This window comes from Dromaius novaehollandiae, unplaced genomic scaffold, assembly GCF_036370855.1.
Source record: "Dromaius novaehollandiae isolate bDroNov1 unplaced genomic scaffold, bDroNov1.hap1 HAP1_SCAFFOLD_30, whole genome shotgun sequence".
In the NCBI taxonomy this organism is placed as follows: domain Eukaryota; kingdom Metazoa; phylum Chordata; class Aves; order Casuariiformes; family Dromaiidae; genus Dromaius; species Dromaius novaehollandiae.
This window is the reverse complement of record NW_026991333.1, coordinates 49863-66039: the sequence shown is the minus strand read 5'-3', so window position 1 is coordinate 66039 and position 16177 is coordinate 49863.

Below are 16177 nucleotides of genomic sequence, written 5' to 3'. Positions count from 1 at the left end.
CCAGGGGCCTGCCACTGGCGTATCAGGCTCTGAGGCTGCTGTGACCTCACAAGCAAGCACAGCCAGCAGCCATTGGCCTTTCCCTGGCCTGTCAGCCACTGAGAGAAATGAGACCTCACAAGCACAGCGTCCATCCATGGGACTGCCACTGGCCTATGAGGCACTGCGTCTGCTGTGATCTCACCTGCACAGCCAGCAGTCATGGGTCTGCTGCTGGCCTATAAGGCACTGGGACTGCTGTGACCTCACAAGAACAGCCAGCAGCCAAGGGCCTGACACTGGCCAATCAGGCACTGTGTCTGCTGTGATCTCATATGCACAGCCAGCAGTCATGGGTCTGCTGCTGGCCTATCAGGCTCTGAGGCTGTTGCGACCTCACAAGAACAGCCAGCAGCCAAGGGCCTGACACTGCACTATCAGGCACTAATGATGCTGTGACCTCACAAGCACAGCCAGCAGCCTTAGTCCTGCCACTGGCCTAGCCAGCTCTGAGGCTGCTGTGACCTCACAAGCATAGCCAGCAGTCTTTGGCCTTTCCCTGGCCTGTCAGCCACTGAGAGAAATGTGACCTCACAAGCACAGCCAGCAGCCAGGGGCCTGCCACTGGCCAATCAGGCACTGCGTCTGCTGTGATCTCACCTGCACAGCCAGCAGTCATGGGTCTGCTGCTGGCCTATAAGGCACTGGGACTGCTGTGACCTCACAAGCACAGCCAGCAGCCTTAGTCCTGCCACTGGCCTAGCCAGCTCTCAGGCTGCTGTGACCTCACAAGCACAGCCTGGAGCTGTGGGTCTGCCACTGGCCTATCAGGCTCTGAGGCTCTTGTGGCCTCAGAAGCATAGCCAGCAGCCATAGGCCTGTCCCTGGCCTATAGGACACTGAGGCTGTTGCGACCTCACGAGTACAGCCAGCAGCCAGGGGCCTGCCACTGGCCTATGAAGCACTGAGGGTGCTGTGACCTCACAAGCACAGCCAGCAGCTGTGGGCCTGCCACTACCCTATCAGGCACTGAGGCTGCTGTGACCTCACAAGCACAGCCAGCAACCAGGGGCCTCCCTCTGGCCTATGAGGCACTGAGGCTGCTGTGACCTCACGAGCACAGCCAGCAGTCACTGGCCTGCCACTGCCCTATCAGGCACTGAGGCTGCTGTGACTTCACAAGCACAGCCAGCAGTCATTGGCCTCCCACTGGCCTGTAGGGCACAGAGGTCGATGTGACCTCACAAGCACAGCCAGCAGTCATTGGCCTCCCACTGGCCTATGAGGCACTGGTACTTCTTCCACCCCACAAGCACAACTTGCAGCCAGGGGCCTCCCACTGCCCTGTGAACCACTGAGACAAATGTGACCTCACAAGCACAGCCAGCAGCTGTGGGCCTGCCACTGACCTGTGAAGCACTGAGGCTGCTGTGACCTCAGAAGCACAGCCAGCAGCCATGGCCCTGCCACTGGCCTTTCAGGCAATGGCACTAGTAAATATCTGCATATATATATATCTCATACACAGACACACATATATATCATACATATATATATATATATATATATATATCAAATATACATCATATATATCATATATGTATATCATATATGCATATCATATATATATCATACATATATATATAAAATAGTAAATATCTACATCCAAGCTAATCATATTATGCCCTTTTTATGCACAGTAAAAGACTGAAGTAATTTTAAGTTGCTGCTTATCTGACCTGTTTTAAACCTCTACTTTGGGATAAGATGAACTGAGCCAACGAAAGTCCTTTTGCTCTTTTCTGAATATAAAGGGAGCCTAAGATGACTAGACCAGATCTAGACACCTATGTTTCATCAAATACATCCTCCTTATAATAGCTGAAAAAGATGCTTGACAAAGAATGAAAACATGCATATAGGCAAACAGGTTGGAGCAGGAAAAGTTCATGTACCCATCAGGTGGCAACACCAGTCTGGCAATGTCAACCACCACACTTGGATATTCACAGTCAGAAGATGAAATAGCAGTGGTGCAATGATGACCAGATAGCCTGTAATATGTAACGCCAACCCTGGGACATAAAACATAGAGGACATTGTGTGGATGTTCTCTCAGGGGATCAAAGAGATGCACAAGATATTCATTAACACAGAAGCCGTAAAAATAAAACAGAGTGAATGATATTGCCTAGGTCCAAAGCCTAATTAATCCATCTTCTTCTTCTATTTTTACAATAAGAAAGGAACTCTGTCTACTCACCATACGATATTTTTCTAAGGTAACCACTTGGTATTTAAAAAAAAAAGATATCCAAGAAAAAAAAAGAATCATTGATATATTCTTGGCAAAAGTGAACAGGAGAAGACATAAAATTTCCATAGGCCATTAACCAGTTAACAGGTGACATGAAAGCAAACACTTCGTTATCCTGCTACGCAGCATCTCTGAAATAAGCAGAAAAGAAGAATCCCTGTATTTACATTTGATTCTAACAAAAAGTTAACTAGGTATATTGATACAGGTTATTAGCTACTAGATGCCATTATAAGTCACACCAAAGATACACAGCTAATTTCCAGGGTAATACAGAAAATGATTAGAAAATAGTTTTGTGTGTAATCAAGACTCTAGTGCCCCTGAGTGACATAGCAGGTTAACTGTTCACAGCAGACTGTGGACAACATTTTTGAATTGAAAGGCTGATGACGTCCTTCCCTTCCTCCATTGCTCTGTCAGAAACATTGGTAAAGACTGTGGTAAATATTCAACTTTTAACGTGCGCTTCAGAAATAATGACGGCAGCAAATGTGTTTACAGGACAATGCTGAAGAAGATCAGCTATTTAAAGCATTCCTTTTCCACATACATAGCCACGCTTTCCCCCCTCTCCCATACAGTCACACTAGGAAGATTGAAACAGTAAGGGCAAGAGTGCTCTCTTGATATTAAGGCATAAACCGGGCAGAGGGAAGGGTAAGTTCATAACTTTTTGTAATAAATTAAAATGGACCCATTTCCTACCATTCCAGTCCCCACTTTTTATATGCAAATAAGGCAGAAAAGTGGCAATATTCCAAATGTTCTATTTCCTGTCCTACATTGACCTTGCTAGTGTTTTAATTTGGAAAGGATGACCTGGCTGCTCATTTTCCACAGCTCATTGGAGCCATAAATAACGAGGTCAAGACAAAGGACAATGCACTGAGCTAAAGAATCAGTGCAAGCATCAAAGCAAGACAACACATGGCTGCAATTTATACAATATTTTGAGGCATCATATTCTGAGCATATTATGAATCTCTATTCGTGATAAAGGCTATACCAAGGAAAAAAGATTAAAAGATGAGAGCCGTGGTTATAACAATGTAGAATGGAAGACGAGAGAAATCTGAATCCTAACATTTTTAAGATTACCATTGCGTGGTGCTTCTTTGATGATGTTTCTGAACTTAATGCAATTAATATGTAATTACAGAATACCAACGGGATCAAAAAAATCATTGGCCCATGAAAATACAGGAATTAAAGAAGAAACATAATACTGCCTTTTGATATTCAAAGCTGAATACGTAATGTCATTATGCTAAATAATCCTGCTGAACAGAAGAGGATTTTCGGCTGACAACATCTCCTTGCACTTCTGAATCTTAAAATACAAAACTCTTCCTATTACGATGCATAAGGAAACATTCCTGTGGTACTGTATTCACGCATGGAGTTCTCTGGAATTTCAACAAGGATATGGACCTATGCAAATCACGTGCACACACATAAGCAGTGTTAATCGTCTATATTCTCTTCTTGTTTCTTTAAATAGAAAAACTACCAAGCAGAACTCCAAGTGTGGGATTCATCTCAGACAATTCTCACAGAATTACTGAGGTTGGAAGGGACCTCAGGAGATCATCTAGTCCAACACCCTTCCCCTCTCCACCACCCAGCTCAGAGCAAGGTCAACTAGAGCAAGTTGCCCAGGATCATGTCCAGTTGGATTTTGAATATCTTGAAGGATGGAGACTGCACTGTATTTGTCTTCTGATGACACAAATAGTCTTGCTAACAAGGCCTACTTTGGCATTGTACCACAAATATGTACATCACCACACACTGAGGAAGTCAGTGGTATGTCACTCGGGGCTCTATCAGAAAGAACACCACCTGTTTAAAGAGCCAGTCCTGGAGACCAGGGGGCAAAAGTTGCTTATAGCTGCCATCATTTAAGGACACTGCAACTAGACAGGCAGACAAAGTGGTGCTGGTAAGAGGAGTGTAAATACAAGATATGTTCTGGGTCTTTCTGGTTGATGACATTCTCTAAAAAACCTTCTACACATGCTGTAATCTAACACCCTCCCATCAGCTACTTATAAACCTAAAGGAACGGCATCTCCCGAGGGTCAAACCTCCCCTAGCGCTGCGGGGGGGGGCGGGAGTTGGCAGCCTGGCATGCGGGGAGCCGTAGTTTTCACCGCGGCATGCCGGGAGCAGTAGTCTTCCAGCACTGGGCTTCCGGGCCGCCATTTTCACGTGCACGGTATGCTGGGAGGTGTAGTCTTCTCAGACGGGGCTACTGGGTGACCATGCTGCGCCTCTCGAGGTGGCGGGGGCGGGCAGGTCTCTGCCAGCGGCGTTCCCACCAGCCAGCCGCATCGTGCTCTGTGGCAGGCCAGGAGCTGTGGTTCCAGGTGCCGGTGCCTTCTCAGCCCTGCAGCAGTGGCCCGCTGGGTCTGTTCCTTACTGGACGTGTGTCACTCACGCCTGAGTCCCCACAGGTCACGGGGGACAGTGGAATGCCCCTGTTTTTCCCCGGTACAGGGCAGGAAGCATTTTCCATCTCTGGTGGTGTTGCAAGACAATCTTGGAAGCTCAGAAAGAGTGTTCATGCTCTTTAAACTAGGCAGATGAGGAGAACCTCTCTATTTCCTGGGAGGAAATAATTCTTTAATCAAGGCCGTCCTAGAACTGCTAAAGCCTTAAAGAAACTGTAAATCAAGATGCTTTGTTTTCTATGCATACATTGCCAATTTAGCAAAAGAATTCGAGGTATCCCCTAACTGACCTGTCCTCATTATAATACAAGAAAATCACGCTGATAGGTCAGAAAGACCCACGCCCGGGTGAAGACCCCTCCCCTGAGCATGTGTAGTAGTAAAATGGTGTGTAAGCAATATTACAGTTGTAGGTAAATCACTAACCAACCCGTGTAAAAGGGAAAGTTGCAAACCTTGCAATTTGTTTGTGTAAATGCTACTTGGAAAGCCGGGGGGGGGGGGGGGGGAAATGCGCTTGATTTGTGGGAAACCACCGAGCAGCCAGGCTTGCGCAACTCTGAAATAAATAAGCAAATGTCTCTCCTGAGCGTGTAATTATTGGCTTAGTGCACACGGGGCAACGAATCCGCTTTTTGGACAGCAGTGTGACCGGGCAGGGTTGTCCCCAGGGGCTGGGGCTGTCCCTCTTGGAAATGGGGAGGGCAGGGAGAGAAGGAGGGGTGCTGCGGGCTCCTGGGAGTCGTAGCTTTGCTCAGGATTGGGGCCAGTTAGGCAACTGCTGGGAGGAGCGGCAGTGCTGGGAGGGCACGGTGCGGAGCTCTCCTGCTGTGCAGCACAAGGGAAAGTCGACCAGCACCGTTGCTGTCCGAGGACCCTGGAACAGCCCGAGAGACCCTGGAACAGCCACCCCACGGACACCGTGTCACTGCCTCGCAAGGCCATTGCGTTCAGGTACGTTAGACTACATCGGGCAGAAGAAACGTAAGCCGAAGGATCAGGGCAAATAGCTGCTTGTCTAGGTTTGTTACCTAGCGACGCACTGGCAAAGCTTTTCATGAACACTCCTACTTGATCGAGTGCATATTCATTCCGTGAATATTACTGCCAGAACGCGTACGTCACTGATCCTTTAAAGCAAGTCCGTGGCACTGGGGTAGCACGTGTAGTGGAGACTAAATGCAATAATACCTCATTTTGATGTCGTTCTCTTCTGCGAAAGCACTTGGAGCAGATGACAACATTTATCATACTATTTTGTTTATTGAGTGGACCCTGATACTGGGGAGAAGGTGGTACTGCACCGAAAGGGAGCACGCATGCGCATTGCGTTCCGCCGCGCTCACTGCTGCCATCGCGGGTCTGAAAAGCGGCACTGCACACTCATCGGCGTAGCGCATGCGCACTGCGTTCCGTCCCGCTCACCGCTGTCCTCGCGTGTCGACAAGGCAGCACTGCAGCCGCCGGCGGCCACCGCTGCGTACGAAGAACAGTGCAGGCAGCCGGCGCACACGTGTGCGCTGCCGGTCACCGTGTTCACCGCTACTCTCCGCTCTCTCGGGGACGGGTAAGCGAAGGCGCTCGTCCACCCCTGCCTGGTGCTCACGGACTGGGAGCGCTTTTCCCGAGAGGGCTTTTCCTTCCCGGTGCTTCCTGGGGGTGCGGGGACGGGCAGTGCCGTCTCAGAGCTGCTCCGCGACCGGGGCAGCCCCAGCGCCTGCTCGCTGATCCCCGCCGCTCTCTCGGGCACGGGCAGAGCAGCCTCGGGGTGCTCGCTGCTCGGCCTGAGCACCGGGCTGGCGCGGCGGGCTGCGGGTCGCCCGCGGGAGCCGGCCGGCTGCAGCGCCGCGCTACGACCACACGAGGGCGCCATTGCGGTCTCGCCTCCCCCCCCCCGCTCCCGCTCCCGCTCGCCCCCGCCCCTCCCGCGCTGTCCGTAGCCAGCGCATGCGCGGCGGCGGGGAGCAAGATGGCGGCGAGCAGGGTGGGTGTTTTCGCTCGGCGGCTGCGGGCGAGGGCCGAGGCCGCCTGGAGTCGAGCACGTGGGGATCCCGGTGAGGCGAGCGTGTGCTTTCGGGTGGCCGCGGGCGTCGGGCTGTGTCCTGCCCGCCGGGGCTGTCGCTTCGTGGAGGCGGCGGGGCGGGGGGGCGGGGGGTTCGGACCTGGCGCCGCGCCGCGCCGGGTCTGCCGGAGCGCGGCTCTGACTCTGCCTTTTCCGTGTGTCGCCTGTAGGGCCCCAGTTCCTCCCCAGCGCGGGCCAGGGCGTGCGCTCACCGCTGTGGACGCAGCCTGGAGGAGCGGGGGGGGGGGGTGTCTGCGCGGGGGTCTGGATGTGTCCAGCAGCGGCACAGCAGCCTGATGCCTCCTCTCGTCTGGGACGCGGGTTCCTTTGCAGCTTTTCTGGGATGCGGGGCCCTTGGTGAGTTCTCTGCTGCCTTCTCTGGCGTTCTGTGCAAGCTCATAGATCCCTCCTCCTCCCCCCCCGCCACCCTATCTGATGGGGTGGGAGACCAGTGGCTCCTCCCGCCGAGCTGACAGCAACGTGGGGCACCCCTATGTGCTCCCTACACATCTGGGATGGCACCCCTGCCCTGAGGGCCCCGCAGAGTCCCACCCTTCCTGCAACCAGCCCCCCCAAAGCCATTAAACCACCCACAAATCCTGCCCCAACACCCCTACAGGCCCCAAAACATCTCCGAGCCCTGCCTCAACGTTGTCACTGACTCCAGACCTTCCCCTGCACTCTCTCCAAAGCCCCAAACATTCCTAAAACTGCTGCCAGGCCCAGTCCCCGCAGCAGTGAGGCGTTCTAACAAAGATGGGGTGTGATCTGCGTCTCTGCCTTGACTCAGTCCCGCTTTAGAGAAATGGGAGTTTACAGCGCTTCCTGGTGAAGAGTGTTGGCGGGTGGATGCGCTGATGACAAAGAGATTTTTCTCTCTTTTCTTCTGAGCCGCCTCTCAGAAGCCTCTGTACGTACACGATGTGGCTGATCTGGGATAATCGTGCTGTGCACAATGCTTAAGGAGAACATTGCCATGAAATGGCGGGCTAAGGAATAGCCTAAAACACCTAAAAGGCTCGGGAAAAGCCAAAGAGAACACCGTTGGGCTCTGGGAAGCCCCAGTGATGCTACAGAAAACAGCATGGCTTTTAGGCATCTCCTCAGAGCAGCAGCAATGTCTTGCTCCAGCCTATGGGACAATGGGGACTCTTAATTACCTCCTTGAATTACCACAAGTGTTGCGAAAGCAGAAGGGACTAGGGAGCACGCAGAGCAGGTTGTGGGCTATATGTCAAGTTTAAACAAGCAACAAGCCCCTCTGCAAATAGGAACAGGTTTAGCCCTAAGTAATAGATGAAGGTAGCTGTGAGTAACGTGAAGCGAAGCGGTTATGTCAGTCACCCCAAAAGCCTCAGAGAAGTGGTCCAAACACTGCCCCCAAAGTCTTCATTGCACCCTAGAGGCCTCTGTTTGATGTCTAGTCCCCTTAGGACTGCTCCAATCCCCTCAGAACCTCTCCATTGGACTTCATTGTGCACCAGGGGCTCAGTTGAGCGTGTAGAGTCCTTAGGACCCCTCTCGTCCTTCTAGCTCTCCAAGCACCTCTCTAGTCCCACCAGGACCCCTCCTTTTGCCTTCGTTGTTCCATATAGCATTTTTTTTCTTCCTTCTAGTCCCTTTACAACCCCCCGGTCTACTCTAGGTGCCTCTTTTGGCCAAAATTGTGCCCTGCAGCCCTCTTTTGGCCCTCTAGAACCAAGAGGACCCCTCTAGTCACCTCTGAATCCCTCTGGAGGCCTTTGTTGTGCCCCAGGGCTGTCTTCTGGCTCTCCTGACGACCCCTTTGGATCCCTCAAATTCCACCTAAGAACCTTTCTGGAGGCTGTCCTTGTTCCCCAGAGTCTTTTTTGGCCTTGTAGACCTGTTAGCACCCCTCCAGTGCACTCTCAAACACTCTCTTGGCCAAAATTGGGCCCCAGGGCTCTTTGGGCTCTCCAGACCCTAGCGAATCTCTCTCGTCCTCTCAGACCACCTCCTGAGCTCATCCCTGCTCCCCAGTTGATATTTTTTCAGCCAGGTAGACCACTTAGGACTCCTCTAGTGCACTTTGGACTACTCTTTCAGTCTCCCTTCTGTCCCAGAGCTGTCTTCTGGCCCTCCGGCCCCTTTAGCACCCCTCTAGTCCCTTCAGAATCCCTCCAGAGGCCTTTGTGGTGCTCCAGAGCCCTCATTTGGCCCTCCAGCCTTCTCAGCAGCCCTCTCGTCTGCTCTGCACTCCTTTTTTTGGCCAAAATGGGGCCCCAGAGGCTTTTTCTTTGTTCATTGGTTCCCTCAGGAAACCCCTAGTGTGCTCTCGACCCCTCTTTTGGCCAAGATTGGGACCAGAGTCTTCTGTGGGCACTCTAGACCCCTGAGGACCCCTCTAGTGTACTCTGGACCACTCTTTTGGCCACAATTGGGCCCCAGAGCTGTCTTCTGGCCCTCCAGCCCCCTTAGGGAACATCTAGTCTCCTCAGAACTCTTCCAGTTTTCTTCCTGGTTCACCAGAGTCATTTTTTGGCCATGTAGACCCCTTAGCAGCCCTCTAAGTGTGCTGTGGACTACTCTTTCAGCCTTTTTTATGCCCCAGAGCTGTGTTTTGGATGTCTAGACCCCTTTAGGACCCTGGTAGAGCCCTCAGAGTCCCTCCGGAGCCCTTCTTCATGCCCTGGAGCCCTCTTTTGGCCCTTTAGCAGCCCTCTATTCTGCTTTGGCTTCATTTTTTGACCTTTTATTTCCCCCCCACAGACCACTCCTGGCCCTCTAGAACCCTTAGCACCCTTCTAGAGGCCTTTGCCATGCTCCAAAGCTGTCTTTTGGGTCTCAAGTTCCCTTAGGACCCCTCTAGTGTGCTCAGAACCCCTCTGGAGGCCTTTGTGTCCCGGAGCCCTCTTTTGGCCATCCACATCCCATAGGAGCCCTCCTGTCCACTCAGAGCACCTCCTGAGGTCGGTCATGTTACCCAGTTTTGATTTTTTTTTTTCCCCTGTGCCATTTAGTCCCCTTAGGAGCCCTCTAGTCTGCTCAGAACCTCTCCTGGGGTGCTTGTTGTGCCCCAGAGCTGTCCTCTGGCTCCACAGCCCCCTTTGGAACCCTCTAGTCTCCTCAGAAGCCCTCCAGATTTCTTCCTTGTTCCCCAAAGTCATTCCTTGGCCATGCAGGCCCCTCAGCACCCCTCTAGTGCACTCTGGACCACTCTTTGGGCTTTCCTTGTTCCCTAGAGCTGTCTTTTGGCTCTCTAGCTCCTTTAGAACTTCTGCAGTGTTCTCAGAACTCTTCCTGAGCCCTGTCTTATGCCCTGGAGTGCTCTGTTCATCGTTCAGCTGCCTGAGTACCCCTCTTTTCCTCTGAACCCCTTCAGAGGCTTTGCTTGTTCTCTTCTGGCTTCTTTTAGTTGCTCTCTAGTCTCCGTAAGAGATGTCTAATCTGCTCTGGGTTCCTCTTTAGAGCTTTGTTGTGCTGCATAGACCTCTGCTGGTCCTGTAGAGCCCTGAGGAACCCCTTTATTTCACTCTGGACTACTCTGTCAGCCTTCCTTGTTGTGCCCCCAGAGCCCTGCGTAGGTTCTCCAGCCCTCTTAGCATCCCTCTTCCCTCCTTGTGCCAGTCCTCCACTTAGAAATACAGAGCTAGTACTCCCCTGGGGAACTACCCATTCCACCTACTGACCCCTTTTTCTGAGCACTCTAGGTACTATACAGGAAGTACCCCTCTTCAGAAGTACTCACATTACAGAAGCAGCCTTGTTCCAGGAGTTTATTTTGATATCTTGGTTTGCCCTAGAGGAAATGCTGTCCTGCTACAACAGCTGTATTATATGCAGGTCTGAACCAATTAGAGCACTGTGGTGTAGTGTTCCCTTAACAGGTTATGTTGAATCTTGTAGCTTTCTTTCTAAGCATAAGCAGAACTGATTTTTAGTTTTTAGTGCAAAGGCTAGTGCTAGTTTGGGTAAAAAAGCTTAATAACATACCTCCTGATATTATGGGTTCAGTATATAAGGTTTCAGTAATAAAGAAGATGGTCTGTTTTATCAAAGAGGTCCGTCTGTCCTTTCTGTGCTCTCCCATCCAGATACTGAGTGGAAGCAAAAGGCTTGCTTCTGCTTAGCCCTATGTATTTATGGCTGCCAGTGGTTTGCCCCTCCCCTTCCAAGGGCTTGTGGGTAGGGCAGTGGGTGAGGCTAGGGTTACATAAACCCAGGGTGTTCACACAGTCTCTGCTCTCTTTGGGGATAGTGCTCTGGAACTGCCTTGGGAAATAACAGCATTTGTGGAAGTGAAACTATCCAGAAAGACTTATTGCTGCATTTAGAGAAGCAAGGGCCATTCCTTAATGTTAGAGCAATGAGATGGCTGAAGGTGGAGTTGTGAGCATGCCAGAAAATTGCTTATAGCAGGCAGTTTTGGTTTTGTGTTGGTATCTTGGTGTGGGGTGTTCAGGGGTGGATGAGGGTTTCTGAGTGTGCAGTTGTATCCTCTGTTAATTGTCAGTATTGTTTTCTGGTGTTTGTGTGTTTACTGTGGAAGGGGCCTAACTTCCTCACTGGGCTCTTTGAACATGCTGATGCTTGAGGCATTGCTTGTGCCTCTGCTGGACTGCAGACAAGAGAAGAGAGCAGGGGTCCTGGGAAAACATTTCCTTCTACACTTACACCCTAGGTGGTGGTTGTGTGTTTTATCTCCAGTAAGGTGGATCTGTGTGAGGTATTGCTCTCATCAGCTAGTCTGGTTTCTGGCTCGCTGGATGTTTTGCTGCTCCTCAGAAATACTGTCAGCCCTGTTCAGGGAGAAACTGTGTGGGGTTTTTCTGTAGTATGCAGACTTGTAGAAGAGTCCAGATTTTGTATGAAGAGGGAAGGAAGCCTTCTCCCTTCCTGTAACTGCAGTAGGATGAGAAAGGAAGTCACCTCGTCGGAAAGCAAAGCGGACTGTGAGTAAGCCCATGTGCCTGAAGAGCTCAAAAACCAACCTCCCCTCAGCTAATGAACTCACCTCTCTTCTTGCCTAAGCCTCAGTGCTGAGAGAGAAGAAACGGTTGTACTTCTCGGAACCACCAGGAACCAATTTGCAGTCTTGCCTGGCAGCTCCTTTCTTATATCCATGCCTGTGAACCTAGTGCCACCTGCCCTTCTGTGGCTCTGCTTCTGACCCCTACCCTGGCTTCTGGGGCTGCCTACTTTGCTTCTTCAGGTACTATGTCGGCCCTTTGCAGGCATGGCTGAGGATTTCAGGTGAGGTAGAATGGGTGATCAGAATGGTGTTTCAGTTGTTGTAGGGCTGGTCAGCGCTACCTGGCAGCATAGTAACTTTGTCTTGGTTTTCCAGGTGCCATGGGTGTCCCCACAGCAATGATGTTGGAGTCTGGAGTTGGTGCGGCACAGGTGAGCACAACATCGGTGGCGCTTTGGTGGAGGGTGCTCTTCAGCTGGAGCTGGCTGGCATGGGGGTGATCTCCCATGCTCTGGTTTGGCAGGCAATGAAGGCGAATGTGGTGACCGAAGGAAGATCAGAGAGGATGTGGCTGCCATTGAGGATGCCTCTTGAGGACCAATGGTGTGACGCACAGCACTGCAAAAGCTAAGGTGAGGAGCAAAGTGTCGATGTGTCTTGGGTGTGTGTGCTGACATACAGTGTAGTATGGAGAACTCTTCTGGATGAGTGCTGTGTGTGAGGCAGAGGCAGTGGGGTGTGCATGGCAGAAAGTGAGGGTGTGGTAGGCAGAGCAGCTCCAGCCTGTGTCTGTGTTGTTGAGTAGTTTATGGGGTGTGTGTTGTAGCTGTGGTATCTTTTGCTCAGGTCTTGATGTCGCTCTTGTTTGCGCTCAAGGAGCGTGGCCCATGCTCTGCAGCGGTAGCGTGTCAGGCATCCATTGTCTTTTGCCTGGCCCGACTCATCAGCATTGTGCTAATGGATAGCACCTTGTTCTGTGCAGGCAGCTAAAAGGGGTGGCGTGTCACTCTGGTTTTGCATCGTGGCCATTTGCAGCCATCATTGAGGCCTCCTTGGCCGTTCCTCTTCTGAGGCCGCTCTTGTTTTGCACCTTCCTGGCATCCTTTCAGGATTTTCTTCCCTGCATCGTCAGAGCCTCAGGTCTTCCTTGCTGGCTTCTTCTGCATCATTCTTCCCAGCTTTGCTGGCCCCTTTCCATCACAGGCAGTAGCGTCTGACTCTTCCGTGGGCTCATCCGGAGCATCAGAGCTGTGTGGTTGTGGCATTGTAGGGCTTTTTGGCTGGCAGCATCTTATGCATGGGAATAGTTCTTTTTGCATAGGGCTTTCCTTCATGTTTGTGTCTGTGTGTCTGTTTGGGGCTGGAGCTGCCTTGCCTGTGGGTGTTAGGAATGATAGTGCGTGGAGTGTGTCAGTGATGGGCTGGGACAGTGATTGGTCAGCATCTGTGTGTTCCATTTTACATTGCTTTTTTGCAGATGCGGATTAGTGTTTGGATCTCTTGAGGGAGATGGAGGAAGGAAGGGGAATGCCGTAAGAAGGTGAGCTAGAGATTCCTTGTTGGAAGGAGTGTTGTGGTCAGTGGTTCCCTGGTTAATTTTTGCTTTGTGCTTGTAGGTGTGGAGCCTTGTGGAGAGCAAGTTGCTTGCGTCCGGGAGGAGCAGGGCAAGGTGAGTGTTGGTCTGAGAGAGGAGGCAGAGCCCAGTGTAGGGCTGTTGTCTCGTTGGCGCTGTTCTGGTTTTACAGGTGCCTGGTGGGCCTTGGCGTGGCGGCCAATGGCCCAGCAGTCAAGATGGGTGAGCAGAGCAGGCAAAGGTGTTGTAGTGAGGTACTGTTGTGGTGGGGTGTGGTTTTGGCATCACCTCAAGGTGTGGTTGTCTCAGGTTTTGCAGGAAGTTGTGAAGAGGAGAAGTAGAGTGCTGAGAAGAGCCCGAGCAGGTAAGAGGGGGAGCTTGTTGGGTCAGAATCTGATGGCGTGGTAGGGTGATGCCGGGTTGCCTCTTGGTGATGTCTTTTGCTGTGCTTTTTCAGGTATGGTGTGGGCCTTTCCCAAGCGTGGCTGAGGATTTCAGGTGAGCGGATTGGTGTTGGGCATTGTAGGGCTGGTGAGCGCTGCCTGCCAGAAGAGTGGCTTCATTATTTTGTTTTTTCCAGGTGCCATGGGCTTCCCCCCAGCCAGGATGCTGGTGTTTGGAATTGGCGCAGTTCAGGTGAGCGGAGCACCCATGGTGCTTTGGTGGAGAGTGCTCTTGCAGGTGAGGCTGGAGCCAACTGGCACGGGGGTGACTACTTGTGCTCTGGTGTGGCAGGTGAAGGCAAATGTGGCAAGCAAAGGAAGATCGGAGAGGATGGGTCTGCCATTGAGGATGGCTCTTGAGGACCGATGGTGATGCAGAGCACCGGAAGAGCTAAGTTGATGGGCAAAGGGTGTTGGGGTGTCTTGACTGTGTGTGTGTGTGTGTGTGTGCGTGTGCGCGCAGGTGTGTGCTGACGTTCAGTGTAGAGTGGAGGGTGGTTCGGGATGTGTGTGTGCATGAGGCAGTGGGGTGTGCATGGCAGAAAGTGAGGATGTGCTAGGCAGAGCGGCTCCAGCCTGTGTCTGTGTTGTTGTGCAGTCTGTGGTGTGTGTTGTAGCTGTACTCTCTTTTGCTCAGGTCTTGATGTTGCTCTTGCTCGTTGTGCTCAAGGAGCACAGCCCGTGCTCTGCAGCACTAGCATGGCAGGCATCCACTGTCTTTTTGCCTGGCCTGACTCGTCAGCATTGCTCCAATGGATTGTGTCTTGTTCTGTGCAGGCAGCTAAAAGGGGGTGGTCTGTTGCTCTGACTCCACATCGTGGCCGTTTGCAGTCAGTCATCTTTGCAGCCATCATCGAGGCCTCACTGGCCACACCTCTTCTGAGCCCGCTCTTGTTGTGTGTCTTCCTGGCGCCCTTTCAGGGTTTTCTCCCCAGTGTTGTCACAGCCTCAGGTCTTTCTTGCTGGCCTCTTCTGCATTGCTTTTCCCAGCTTTGCTGGCCCTTTTCCGTCACGGGTGGTGGCATCTGACTCTTTCATGGGCTCGTCCAGGGCATCAGAGCTGCACGGTTGTGGCGTCATAGGTCTTTCTGGCTGGCAGTGTCTTCTGTGCTGCCATTTTTTGTGTGTGTTTGGGGGGGGGGGGGGGAAGTTGGGGGGTGTGTAGTAATGGCAGTCACCAGAGCAGAATAATGTATCTATGAAACTTCTTGGGGGGGTTTCAGTAAGAAGTAAAAGTATTCTTTTCTTTAAACTCTTTTTTGATTGAGTGGCCATTTGGGGGGATTCTTATTTAAGCCAGTACAGTGTTACCTTTAAAAAAGGATGGAAGGAGATGGTTCTGTTAGTAGGGGTGATGAATGGCTGGGGTGGGAGTGAGTGGGCAGTTGTTTGGTTGTTGGGTGGGGTTGTTAGTGTGTCTAACCTTGTATGCATGTTCTTTTCTTTTTTCAGGTTCTAGTTAGAATTTCTTAGATTTTTTTTAAAAAAAAAACAAACCAGACAAAAAACCAAAAAAACCCAACCAACCAAACAAAAGACCCACACAGCTGGGGTTCTGCTCCCAGCTGGGTTTCTTTTCCCCCCTGAGTCCCCAATGCTCTGCGAGGTGGTGATCAATCATTGCCTGCGTGGGTGTGGAGCTTCGGCTCGGAGCTGGGTGTTTTCTAGGCAGGGCGGTTTTTGGAGGCGCTTGGTCACCCTGTTACTGGGAGCTGTCCAAAAACCTGGAGGTGCACTTGCCTGTTTCTGCAGGAATGTAGAGTATGTGCTGGCTGATGTATTGGTGAGATTAGAGATGGATGCTGAAGAGTATGTGCAGGTGATGTAGAGTGTGGGCTTGTTTGTTACGTTTTGTGTGTTGTGAGGATAGAAGCCCAAGAGTTGCTGATGATGCAACGACGAGTGTTCTGCTCTGCTCTCTGCTCTGTGCGCTGTGGTCTGTAATCTCTGTGGTCTGCACTTTGTGCTTTGCTCTTTCTGCTCTCCGCTGTGCTCTTTGCTTTTCTTCTTTGCTCTTTAATCTGTGCTTTGCTCTCTGTTTTCTTCTGTCTTCTTTTTCTCTAGCATACCAGCTGGGAGTAAATAATTATTACTCTACAATTAAAATAAAAAAAATTATTTACTCCCAGATAGTATCCTACTCTTGCTAATGAATTCATTAAATATGCAAATTAAGCCTTCCCATACTTATTTCTTTTTAGACACATATACAAATAATAAAATGTGTATGCACTGTATATATACATACATACAGTCATACACATATACACCTTAGGCTTAGAGAGCTACCCTTAGCAGGTTACATAGCCAGTTTAGGGGTGACAGGGCAAGGAGTAAGGGTGACTACAAGTTCAAGGTAGCAGGTCAGAGGTTGGGGTTACGCTCAGAGCCATCAAGGCAGAGTGGGAGGGTTA